A 13,699-nucleotide genomic window follows, 5' to 3' on the forward strand; every position below is an offset into this window, starting at 1 on the left:
CTGCCCCCTGGCCGCCGGTTCACCACCACCACTATTTCTGGCCTGGACTCCGTGGTTCTTCTGGTGGTGGACAGCCACGTTGTTACACTGATCAGATCCTAATTGGCCGTGAATGAAAGCTTTCCCCAAGAGATGGGAAGAGGCTGACAGATAGGAAGCAGATCCAGGTGTTTGACCTACACCAGGTCTGGGTGAGCGGCTGCTGTCCCTGGTTTTTATAGCCTGGAGGCGAGATGTCTTAATCAGGCTGGATCTGCGTACAAAGCAGCACATTTGAACCGCATCTTGCTCAGGCGTAATTACGTAATGCCTTCAAAAGCAGAGCTGTGCTTACTTGTCCATGTGAGTAGGTAGACAAAAGGATATGAAACACGTTGTCATGTCACAGTGTGGACAGTCCTGCCAATGCTCTATAAATTTCTCAGGCACAGCCTTGGCTTTGGATACTGTTGCCTTGGCTGTCGTCTGTTTTTGTGTTGTCTTCCTGTTTTCAATAACAGAAGTTTTTTCCCCAGCCAATAATGTTGTCATGGAGTTTCCTGTTTCAGCTAAGATTATTAGTTTTTAATAGTTTCCTATATAGGGCACTGAAAAACTTCAGAATAACATTTTTCTCAGGGCTTCATTTGACACTTTTCTAACTAAAATTATTGCTAAAATTATTTCTCAATCTGGTTTTCACAGCTTTGTCAGCTATTGAAATGTAATTATCTAAACCCCAACTTGTAGCAGCACCAGATGGGCAACTATGTTCATCACTTGTTGTTACATTGTTTTAGCCTTAACATTGTTTTAGCAGCAGCAGTGCCTTATTGTTTTATTGCTGCTTTGTGTTAGATTAACATTTCTAAGTTTGGCGGTGCAGTTTGTTTTACAACATAAGATGTGTGATTCTCCCCTTTGAAAGTATAAACATTTAATATGTTACAGATGGTGACTAACTTTTATGTGTGTCAACTATAAACTCTAAAATTGTTGGGATGCATATAAAATAGGAAAGGAAGGGGTAAAAAATTAACAATTAATCTGAAAAAGTTGCATGTCTCTCACATGTGCCAAAGAACAGCTACATCGCTTTAATTTAGGCTTTAAATATCAGGTGGCTACATGAGCTGTGGTACCTGTTTAAAAGGCAATTTGTTTTCTACTTCGTGTGCAACTATTCACATGCTTCTACTGATTGTATACTGTACAATCAGCGTTTTCCATTGTATTGTTCTACATTTCCATCCGCCATTCCCTTTAAGCCTATAGATTAAATACTGGCCACAGTGCAACGCTGAAATCATGCTCTTGTACAGTTTGAATTCATGTGTTTTCTATCAAGGAATCTCATAAAACAGTCATACTTCAGCTTTGGGGAAATGTTCCCATGCACTGTTAACCAAATGTAGTAAGACTGGAAAAGCTATTTGCAGTAGGTAGCATTTAACCTTTCTGATGTCAGTTGCTGTAATGTCCGTGGGGGATAATTTAGTTGCACGTGAAGGAAAATATTGTACTACAAAGATGCAACCACCTTAAAGGAACAGTGTGTAAAGATTTAGGGGGATTTTGTGGTATCTTGCGGTGGGGATTGTAGATTGCCACCAGCTGAAACATCTCCCAGTTAGAATTCCCTTAGTGTATTGTGTAGGAGGCTGTTACTGGCAGCATAATTATCTATTGTCTCTCCTGGTGATTTAAACATGCAAAAACACTGAAAAAGCAGTTTCATCTAAAAAAATCTGTGTTTTTCTCTCATTGCAAAGGGGCTACTAACTATGGTGACTTACATAAAAAAGCGAAAACGTGGATGGCCGTATCTAGTATCTCCTGAGAGAGGACGACGTCAGCACATGTAGATGCAGCAGCCTGTAACTCCTCAAATCCTTGCTACTTTTTTGCTAGAGGGGAGAAACAAAACCGAAAGTGCCAGACAAAGAGAGGGAGGAGAGCTGCCATCAGGGCAAGGCTGACCCTACATGGGCCAAGAGCTGTTCCTCCTAGTGTTGGATTTGTATGGGTTTGTTTACATACTGAGCTCCATGGACAAAGACCTGCTCCCTGTGTAGATATAAACGGCACATTGTAGGGTAACAATTATAGGACATGCCAATTCTTATCATCAGGTGATTATACACTAAAGAAAACATATATTCAATTACTGCCAATATATCCGCCTACATCCTACACGCTGGATGTTTTATTTTGACTTATTTGCTTTTATTTTTTGTGTTTGTGAAGCACTTTGTGACTGGTGTCTGCCGAAGGCGCTATCTAAATAATTTTTTCTTACTTGCTTTAACTCAAAGCAACAAGTTACGGTAGTTTTCGAAGAATGAAATATCTATAATGAAGAATGTCATCAGTGTCCTTGTGTATTTTGCATTAAGGATTATATTAGTTTCACATTCATGTATGATTTCCTCGCTCAGATCACGAGTGGTTCGGTATTTAAAGGCAGACAGCCACTGATTTCCTCCACGGTCTGTTCAGTTTCTTCCTTGAGTGAATGGAAGCGTTTAAATGTTTCCCCCGATGACACAGTGAGAATGTACAACTGGCTTTATGAGACAAAGTTCCTGGCAGGAGACATTGGACCAGCAAGAAGTGGACAAATTCATTTCATAACAACCAAGATTAAGCCAGACTGAAGGAGCGGACACACGTTTGACACGTTAATCCCTTAAAGAGATTTTTGATCAAAGAAAATGTGATTCATGCGTCACATGTTATGCTGAGCTGGTATTATTATATTGTTTATACCCATCTTCTTCTTTTTCCTCTCCTAAATGAAAACTGCAGCTGACTTTGTGGCAAACTGGTGAACAGCAGTCTTACTCAGTGGCGGGGAAGCTGAGCTGCTTTTCAATGTTGAGTGCTTTGAGTGATTCATTGGACGTCATCCAAAACCACGGTGTTGGTGCAGTGATTAGTTCTCTTTCCATCTCTAATCCTCAGCAGGTGGAGGAACAACGGATCATAAAAATGTCAGGGGGAAAATGTTAGCCCCATATTGAAATAGTAACCAATCAATGCATTTTAAAGCTGCAAGCACCACGAGGGAGAGGATCATGGAAAGTAGCTTCACGTTGGAAATGTTTCACAGATGGGCTTCTATGTTGGTATATGAATGAGCATGTTGAGAGAGTTCTCTGTACCAGTTCATCTGGGATTAGCGGGAGGAAAGCTTCTGTATATGACTACAATTAGTGACCAGTTAAATAAAAATGCAGTGTTCAAGACAGGATAATTGTTTATAAACAATACCAACTACTTTGATAAATTTTGCTGTTATCCATTCAGTGATAAACAGGCTTAATTGTCAAGTACATGTCAGATTCAATAAAAATTAAGATTCAAGAAACGCAATAGTCACATGCAGGCAACAGCTGCTAAATTAGTGAACTGTTTTATGTATCATGCTTGAGTTGCTTGGGAGTTTAAACAAAACAGGCTCACGCAGATATGAGAACGTGAAGAAAGCAGTGAGCCTGCAGCACTTTTGTACATCAAACACAGCTTTTTTAGATCAGCACAGCTTTTTAAATTTGTATTCAAGTGTTTTAAATATTAAAATGTTTTTTAAAAAAAGGCAGTGTAACCTGCAACTTATGATCTGTTCCAGTGCTCATGGTGTTCATTATGACGGTTGTGATTGAAAAAGTACTTCAGTTCCCTACTCTGCTGAAATAATGTGGGGTAGAAAACACATGTAATTGCTTGCAAATAAAGTAGGAGCACTTTAGAATACCAGATATACAGCAAAGGCTTTTTTCATGAGCTAATTTTTTTCAGCAAATTAAAAGTATGAAAACTTCTAAATAAAATAAACAAATCCAATAAATAAAGCTATTTATATATTTAGGCAAAAGAAATGGTAACAATAAGAGTGAACAGTGATGCACTTGATTGTTTTAATAGGAAAATGATATGCCAGTCTGTTGGCTGTTTAATTGACTAGTTGTTCCTTTTTTACATATAGGCTTTGATTAGAAAAGGGGCAAGTAATTCACAGGACCTTCAGGGTGACTGCAACATTCACTTAATATAGTAAACAGGGAAAAAAAAGAAAAGCAAGCTGTATATTTACCACTTCTAAGTAGGAGGCAGAACATAATGTTATCTACCAGCCTGTCTGGACAAAGCCACTCTGGGCAGCTGCTTCCGTCTCACTCAAGCCTGAGACACACTGCATGCGTGAGCAACACGTGACTGCCACTTTGCCGAACTGCTGCGCCTGGCAAGCTTGTGGTGTTCGCACAGCATTGTTGCTGCGGCGCTGATATGAGTACTGTATTTCCACAATTAAAAGCTGATATTCCACTCATTTATGAAGCCCTGCAAGCAACTTTACAGTCAACAACACAGTCCTGCAAATATTTCACAATTAAAAGCCTTATAACATCAGCTGATGGCAAAAAATAAACAAAAAGCAAACTAAAACAAAAAACCCGGACTGCTCGACTTATTAATCTCAGTCCACCGAGGGCTATCTGACTGATGATTCAAATCTTTGACTTTCAAGGGGCAACCCTAATGTTTTTGTTCACTGACTGGCTGTTATCGGACAGCTGTCAAGGGTCAAATACTTTTAGAGGGATGACACGTTGTACTTGATGTAGTTTCATTTGAAAAAAGAAAAATAAAGCAAAAATAACTGATACACTGAAAAAGCCACAAGTGAGATGTAAATGCAGTTGGTTACTTAAACCTTGGTTGATAATGACGGCTGAAAGTCAAAAATCTGTTCTTTCAATACAAACTATAACTCAATACTGCTGATACCATTTCTGGAAAATGTTCCACAATATTCCATTTGATCCGTGACGTATTTTTCATCAGTGGAGTCACGTGTAATGACGGTTATGTTTTGCTCGTAATATGTGCCCAGTATGAGCAGCATGTTGTTTGAACCCACCACAGTCAGCTTTGTTTAAACATTGGTATGAACAAGGCCAGCATGTGTTCCTGTCTGCCAGCTATGATGGATGGCTCTCTGGTGACCTGTATCGACCTTGGCACCCCTGGTCTACTGTTGCTCGCTGTTTGTTGTGCATTTCTGATTGACGGTCCTTTTACAACTGAGAATTTACTTTAGTAAATTGTAGCTGTAATGGGGCTTTTTTGCCATGTTTATTCTTTGTGGCTATAGTATGAATAGGATTGTAATGTAACACATTTATCAAAATAGAAATATTAATGTTTTTCCTCTGTGATGTGGTGTGGAAAGAGTTTGCTTAATTATTCCATGGCCTTGCTGTGTAGGACTCTGTGCCTGGTGGATAGACCTACAAGGACCATTCTGTTGGGAGGAAAATTTAGAGATTTTATGATCTGAGTGGAAAGAATGGGACTGGCTCCGGATTTTGTCAAGCTCACCCCAACTGTTGCAGAAACCACCAAATGAGACCAGTATATATGGAACGTGTGAGAATTCAGAGGAGAGGGATTTCATTCAGACTTCATTAGTTTGATGTTGAAAGCATGAGCGGCCTGTGTGGCCTTGTCTAAAAATCACTCAACATAACTCATGCAGGAACTTGACAGTACATCGCTAACAATGCTGGAGCTGCAAATATCATCAGGGGATATGGCCGCATATGCAGCAAGTGGCCAACTTTTTTTTTATTTGTGTTCAATTCAGTTCAGAAGTTAGTAAATTTCCTTGTTGTTCATCCCCTTTGCAGCCTGTTTTTAACAATCTTTCAACCCTAAAAAAGTTTAGTATCCTACATACATTAAGACTGACATCATGCCTTGTAGCATGGAATTTAAAGCTCAAGGTTACAGTACCTATTCCTCACGAGTGCTAAAGCTTTCACGTATGGTTTCCAGACATGTTTTACAAGAGGGCCGTCTTTACATCATTTGGAAAGAATCCAGAGGAACACACTCAGTTTGTAACAGCATTTTAACAGCTGTTGTGATTTGGGATCCATGGAAGCAGGACTGAACAACAAATATAGGCCTGTGCCATATAAGAACAACCTGAAAATATAATGACGTGTGACCAAACGTGCTGGTGAAAAGCAATGGCAGTTGGTCTATATGGGTAGTATATGTGTGTAAATTTCAAGGGAGCAGTGTAATGGCCTGTCAGACTCAGGAGGACAGAGTTGTGAGTCCTGACGTTTTCATGGTAAACACATATAGTTCTGTCATCGGGGGAGGCTGCCAGTAGTGGTGTTAAGGTTTCATAAAGCTTGGCTCTCAGTGAAGTTTATGACTCTGTGTGGATTATGTCAGTAGCATATTTGACCTACTTTCACAGCCAAATGACCATTGCTCGTGCAAATACAACAATATTCTTACAAAACTGTCAAAAACAGTATATGACACATATAATATAATTAGGGCTGTGCCAGACCCAGCATTATGCCAGTTGAATTGGACTTGGCTGTTCAATTCGAATACTTAACAATTTGTTTGTTTTCCATACAAAGTTCAAGTTTTAAGGGGCTCCACGGGACGTTCAGTGTGACAGTGGCATCCACGTAATATTGTAAACAGGCTAACAATATAAATGACAGGTTGTAAATGTGCAACTACATTTTTTGCCAACAAGAGATGTCAAACAAAAGCCAGAGACTGTATTGTATGAAGCTGCTGTGGGCTGTAAATTCACCACCTCTAAGCAGAAGGTCTCTCCTCTCTCCTTGTCTGTGCCGTTGCCTGCATGTCTGTGAAAGTCAAGAGCACTCACTCCGCAGCAAAACCCTTGGACCAATATGTCCCCAGAAATTCACTACACAGAAAAAAACCCCTGACTGTTCGAATTGAAGCAGTCTCAGTCGACTGAAGGTCTCTGACTGATGATTTGAATCGCCGACTTTAATGGGGCACCCAAAGACATAATACTGGTGTACTATCTAGTTAGCATCCAGTGTTCCTGTGTTTTGAGGTAAGCATGTACACAACAGTGAATTTTTAGCATCTTGGAGCAAATTCTGAATCTTGGATACCAGTCATGTTAATTTGGTCATCCCACATGTTTATGTGACAGGTTTGTTTAATAGCCGCACTGATCACTCTTTAAATGTCATCATCTTGGCTCTGTTAAACCGTACAGGACATTTATTTGGCAACAGAATTATTTTTGAACTAGTCAGCCTCCAAGTCAGGTATGACATGGAGTAAAGCAGGAATCGCAGCTTGTTTCTCTCTGGTTGAAGCCGCAGGACTGTGGAGAACACAGTGTTTTCTGTAGCGGTGTATTTAGGTTCAGGTCTGCTAGTTTTAATGACTAACGTCCCGGGGAAAGAACCGTCTGGGGAATGATCGGAACGGCACCCTGGCTCAAGGTAGACCATAGCTCATATCCCTGCTGTTTATGGAATTACTGATGGCAGCAGTGACATCTCAAACTCCCCCTGCTCAGCATGACTTTAAACAATGATACTATTCTGCCTGACACTCGAGAAATTTTGTAGCAAATGATCTCATAGAGTCTTTGGCCTGTTGGGGAAGTTTTGTTTCAGCAATTCCTGTGTGAGGAAACCAAAAGGAAGTACAATATAGCTGTGCTAAAATGACACTCCCTCTTTTTTGCCAGTTTGTGTTAGAAAGATGTTGGGTACCACTTTGAAAAATGATGTGCCTGCTTCTGTGCAGTAATGAAATTTTGCTGTATGACTAAAAGGGGTGTTTTGGAACCTTGCAAGTGTCCGATTCAAATCAAAATCGAAGGGGGCACAATTTTCACTCTTTCCGTTCAATATTTGTTATTGTTATGTCTCCAGCAGTGAAGAGCAGCCTCTCTTCTGCATGAATAGCTCATAGGGAAGCCAAGACGCTAAGCTGGCCAGGCACAGTTTTTTGAGGTGAAAAACGCTGGGCAAAATTATCTTCTCTACCACAGAGTTGGTTTTATGCTGCAGTGCCTGTTTACTAGCTGGTCCTGTTAACTTTAATGATAATTGCAGTTTGGCTCTGATATTTGGGTAGTGGCTTAGAAAGTATTCACAATATACTTCATCTAGCAAATATAGTTATTTGAACATTGAATTCAAACATGGTTGCAGCCAAAGACTTGTGTAAAGATCAGTGATAGGTTGGCTATCACTGATGGCTAATATTAGCCTGTGAGCGCTATCGACTGTCCGGGTGCAACACTGTCTTCAATGTTAATTTCCGTCTTTATTGTTCTGTAAACACTATATCAACTAACATTTAGAAAAGCTTTTTTTCACATTTGTACCACATCGCAATGCATCTAAGAATCAGTTCTTTTCTCCCACCCCTAAGGACTACTGTTTTTAGTGAAGTTACACTTGTATACCCATAAGGTACTTTAATATAAAGTGTATCCAGACTTCACTCTCAGGAATCAAAGAAGCAGAACTGAAAATCATGTCCCTTAAAAAATAGTCTTGGGTTAACCAAATTTGGGGCCAACACTTTCAGAAACTGCTCTCAAACCAAACCCAGCTGATGACCTACAACATTTGTGCGTCCAGGCATACACATACGGTAGATGCCGGCACAATACACAGCTCAGACAGTATTTGTTCTGTGGTCAGCCTTACTTGTCCTTCTGTCACCCCTTCTTCACTGAGCGTCCAGCGTTACACATACAGGTCTGACCCTGATCTGGAGTTGGGCTGTCTTTGTGGTTTGTTGGACACAGAGCAATCCTTAAACACTGATGCTTGACTGGGAGGAAGTGTGGGTCTGTTGATTTGAAGCCTTGTAGAGCTCCGGTACTGGAAGAAAAAATGTAAATATTGAAAGCCACTTTAGCCACGTCTCCCAAAGTCTACAAACTTTGGTTAACTTGTTCTCTCTTTCTGAAAATAAGCTTGTGAAAACTTACTTACTTTTGGAAGTAACTGTTTAGACTTTGAGAAATAAACCTGCTATTACAGACCTAAATAAGTTAACAGGTACAAACCTAAATGTGTGCTTAATACAATAACAAAATTCTGTTTTTGAGGACACCTAGGATATACATTACGTGCGGATGCACAATATTTGTTTTTTTGCTGATAAACGATATATAACAACTCATTTGGCCAGTAACTGATGTTGATATCTATCCCCCACCTAATTTTCATGATCACCGAGTCTCTTCTGTAGTGGAATTATCATATTATTCATACTCTTATCATGATGGCCCATCAGCAGATGGAGACATAAAATACAGAGCTTTTCATTGTATGGAATTTTCCTTCATTGTGCAAAATAAGAAAAATATCAGTTTGTGATATCAGCAGAAATCAGCATGTTGTCAGATTCCGATGTTTTATTTTATAGCCAATATCTGCAGACACCGATGAAGTATATTATTATGCATCTCAGATATTAGAGCTGGGTGTTGGTACTCCATACCATTAAGATATTGAACTAAATAACCCAGTACTGAGTAGTATTGAATTGTTCTAGTCAAAAAATACCCGCATTTGACCTTTTTGCACCGGGGGTCTGGTGAATTGTCAAACATAGGTCTCAGTTAGACTCTAGGTCTGGTTACCATTGACGCTGCAAAGCATTTCATTTTTATGGAAGATCTTTGGATAAAAAACCTCATAAAGCTCACTGGGTTGTCGGCTACCCGCTTGACCTAATATTAGGTGGCTGTTAAGACTGCGCATACAAATATAAATGTTGAACTTGTGTAAATATGGAAAAGCTACATATGGTTAGCTCTGCTGCCTCGGTTAGCTCAGTTGTTCGTTTCATTTTACTGGCGCTATGAGCACCAAAGAATCAAGAGTCATTCAGATTTAAAAGCATCGTTATAAAAGAAAAGGCAAAAAACATTATTCCCTACCTCTGAAGTAGTCAGAAAGTCCGAACATCTGTCCACTCCTCAAATATTTATTCCTTTAGTCCATAAGGGTCCCCTGGTCTAGAGAGCCAAAATGGTTTTCCAGCAAAATTATTTCAGACTGTAAATATTGTTTTTAGAGGATTAGGAGAGGTGCTGTGTCAGTGTGCCGGGTGCCATAAAACAAGGATTGTAACTCCCTCTCTGTGCGTCTGTCTGTCTCTGATGTGCTGTCTACCGTAGCTACATCAAATGAAAGATTCCTTATTCAATAGCCTAATTTTTGTGTGAAAGAATTAAAGGCCTGTTGCATTTAGATGCCTGTCCATACGCCTGCTGAGCTCAGTGATTGATGCAAATAAAAGCCTGGGACATAGTTTTGTGGTCTACTGAAAGCCAGTCCATTAACATAATGGGTATCGAATGAAGTACTCAATTGGTGTCTGCATTGCTTTAAGGGTACTTGGACTGGCGCTGGGATTGGTACTAGTAACGTAATTTTTCAAGCAATACCAGACCCTAATTAATATCCCACAAATCAAATGCAGTTGTAAGCATCCCAAACACATAATGAATAAACAAGTCAGTCTCTGCACCAATTAGGCCTCCCTTTTTGACTTGAAATAATAGCACCCCAATCAGTATAATTTTTAATGAACAGCATGCTGGGATGCATCTTTTGTGTTGCCTTCATCAAAACCTGTTTACTGACTTCCAAGAGCGTATTTTATGAAACAAACAAGCAAAACAGCCAAATCTAAACTGACCCATGAACTGTGTCTTTTGTTTTCAATTTTATCCGTCTTTGCATTTTATTACAAACTGCTCACTTAATGAGCCAGTTACCAAGTTTAAGCCATTGACCTGAAACTCCCAGGGAGTACTCGCTCCAGTTTATGTGACGAAAATTCAGTCATGTGTGGCCTTTTCCCTCCCTGCGTTTCAAAAAAGCATGTGTGCTTGCTTGACTCTACCATAAGTATTGGACTAATTTAGCCAAGAATTCAAATTTATTAGGCTAATTAGTAACTCTGCTAATGGGCTCTAAACCATTCAAATTAAAAGATAGAACATACTGTTTTATATTATTCATTGGCTTATTGGTGTATTGAGACCAGATGACAACAGAAAAAATCAACATAACGTCTCTTAGTAAGGTGTTGCCTCCAGAACAGCTGCTCCATTTTCAAAAACTTTCTTTGTTAAGCAATCAGAGGACTGAATGCTAGCTGAAACAGTGACTTGTTTCCAAATAATACGGTCTACAGAAAATTTCCCATCATTGTGAGGTCCTGCCTCCTCACAGACCAGGACTAATGCAAGATTTTTGGTTGGCCTTGACAGCTTGTGAAAAAAGAAATTTACATGTTAACAACTGTGGATAGTTGACCTCAAGCAGCTGGATGAAAGGCTAAATACCAGTGGTAAATGAGGGCAAATTCCATGATACCCAACTTAATATAATATATGATAATAATTATGCAAGGAAAATAATACACCGTCGGATGAAAATATTGTGATTAAATACAACTAAAGCAAAATTAGAACTTGCATTTCCATCTGCATTTCCATCTCTATCTATTAAAAGCATGTGTGTTGACTAACAACATGTCCAGGCTGCTAACAATAACAGTGTATTTTATGCCTGGCCTCCATCATTTACACCTTGCTGGGTTGTTTTATTGGTCTTTTTCATGTCATCTATTTTCCAGTGTTGTTGAACACCTGAATGCAAGCACCTGGCAGATATAACATGGTTCACATGATATTTAACAGGTTGATTGGGATCACATAAAACACACCATTAAAAAGTGACTGGCAAGCTGTGGATTTTGCATTAGTAAGCGCTGCACAGGAAACGGAGGTCATGTCTGCACAATTTGAGCAACAGAAGGCCTCATATAACATCCATTGTAATATGAACATTTAGCCTATTGTAAACTGACCTCTTGGTTTTTGTTTGCATTACCGAAATGAATTATAACATGTTAAACATGTGTTGACGCTGGGTTGTGAAAAAAATGCATTCTGTAGCTGTGTATTTAGGTTCAGGTCTGCAAGCTTTAATGACTGATGTCCTCGGGAAAAGACAGCCTGGGGAATGATCAGAATGGCACCCTGGCTCAAGGTAGACCATAGCTCATATCCCTGCTGTTTATGGAGTTACTGATGGCAGAAGTGAAACCCCACACCCGCAGCCCAGTCCAACTTAAAGCACTGTTACTATTCTGCCTGACACCGGACTTCCTAGCATTAGAAAAGCATCATGTGGAAGAAATCATGCCCGAAAAATTTGAATGGTGTTTAATAGGATCTCCCAAACTGAGAAATTCTGGTGCAGATAATCTCATCATTGTAGGTTTGGGCAATATGGCCAAAATCTTCTGTCACAGTTATGGTATACATCACAATACAATAATTGCTCTGTAAATTCAATTTAAAAAAATGTTTTAAAATAACCATACTACAGCACATTTGATTATTTTCTTTTATTTGGAACTGCCTGGAACTGACTGACTAACAAAACAACAACTGCCTCACATGAGACTAAAAACAGTAAAACTTAAGTCTTTCAGAACAGAGGTTTTTTTTGTTCCTGAGAACAATGGTTACTGTATTACCAACTTCACTCTCCTCCTCTTTGCCACTTTGCGTGGCAGCTGGATTCACAAGATCATGCAAGAATCACAAAAAACACGGCAGTCCAGCCCCAAAAAGCTCCTGTGGTACAAATGGTATTGCCATATCTTAACCAGTTTACAAACATGTGGTATATACCATCATATTGCCCAGTCCTGTTATAGTGTGCCTGTCAGAGGCCTGTCAGAGAACTGCTGGTTGATCATTTCCTGTGCGAGGAAACCAACAGGAAGTACACAACAGCAGTACTAAAATATTACCTTTTTTCATGCCAAGAACTCATATTGGACTCGTTATCAGTATAATTTCATTTCTTTGCCCCCGGGCCAGCTGTAGCTGAGACAGGAGGCATTATGATGTTTATATCAGTTGTAAACACAAAATCTCAAGAATGTTTTGAGGGAATTTCTTTTGATTTGGCATAAATGTCTATTCGGACATAAGGATATAGTGGTTACATTGTGCTGGTCATAGGTCGAAGGTCAAGGTCATTGTGACCTTGTCTACATCATTCTTGTGAACATGGTATTAAGAATGCCTTTTGAGTTTTTTAAAAATTATTTAAAAAATTTGGCACAAACATTCAGTTTGACAAACAACATTTAGTCATTTCATCATTGAGTGTGAGGTCAAAAGTCAAGGTCATTGTGACCTTGCATCCATCTCATTCTTGTAAATTTCTTATCTCATGAACATTCAAGTAAACTCAAGGATGAACTGATTAGATTTTGATGGTCAAAGGTCAAGGTCCTGGTGACCTTGCATTTGTCTCATTCTTGTAAAGCCGTTATTGCAAGAACACCTTGAGGGAAGTTTGTCAAATTTAATACAAACATCCATTTGGACTCAACAATGACCTGATTAGTCTTTGGTGTTTAAAGGTTAAGTTCACTGTGCACTTGCATCCGTCTCTTTTTCGTGAATGCAATATCTGAAGATGGTATTGAGGGAATTTCCTAAAATTTGGCACAAATGTCCACTTGAACTCAAAAATGAACTGATTAGAATCTGGGGGTTGAAGTCAAAGGTCAAGGTCATGTGACCTCATAAAACATGTTTTTTGCTATAACTTGAAAATTCATATGCTTAAATTTCACATAAATATCTAATAGGATATATATATATAATTTTGTGCACTGACATTTTGCTATAGCTACTCTCTTTTTACATTAAGGCCACACTTGACACATGTTTGATAAAGATTACTTTATAACTAACAGATGACCCACAGTATTCCTGTGTCAGACCTTCTACACATAGATACCGTCATGATCTGTGGATCGGGCAGTACAGGATGTCATGCTATGG

At 39.3% G+C, this 13,699-nt stretch overlaps 1 long non-coding RNA gene across 2 annotated transcripts in view; it reads left to right on the plus strand.

Moving 5' to 3' along the window:
- Positions 1-13,699, plus strand: part of LOC148189796 (uncharacterized) — a 50,258-nt gene that overhangs the window by 21,015 nt on the left and 15,544 nt on the right. The window lies entirely within an intron of this gene.

Source organism: Plectropomus leopardus, chromosome 4 (assembly GCF_026936395.1).
Source record: "Plectropomus leopardus strain MGB_pleo_1.0 chromosome 4, ASM2693639v1, whole genome shotgun sequence".
NCBI classification, from domain to species: Eukaryota; Metazoa; Chordata; class Actinopteri; order Perciformes; family Serranidae; genus Plectropomus; species Plectropomus leopardus.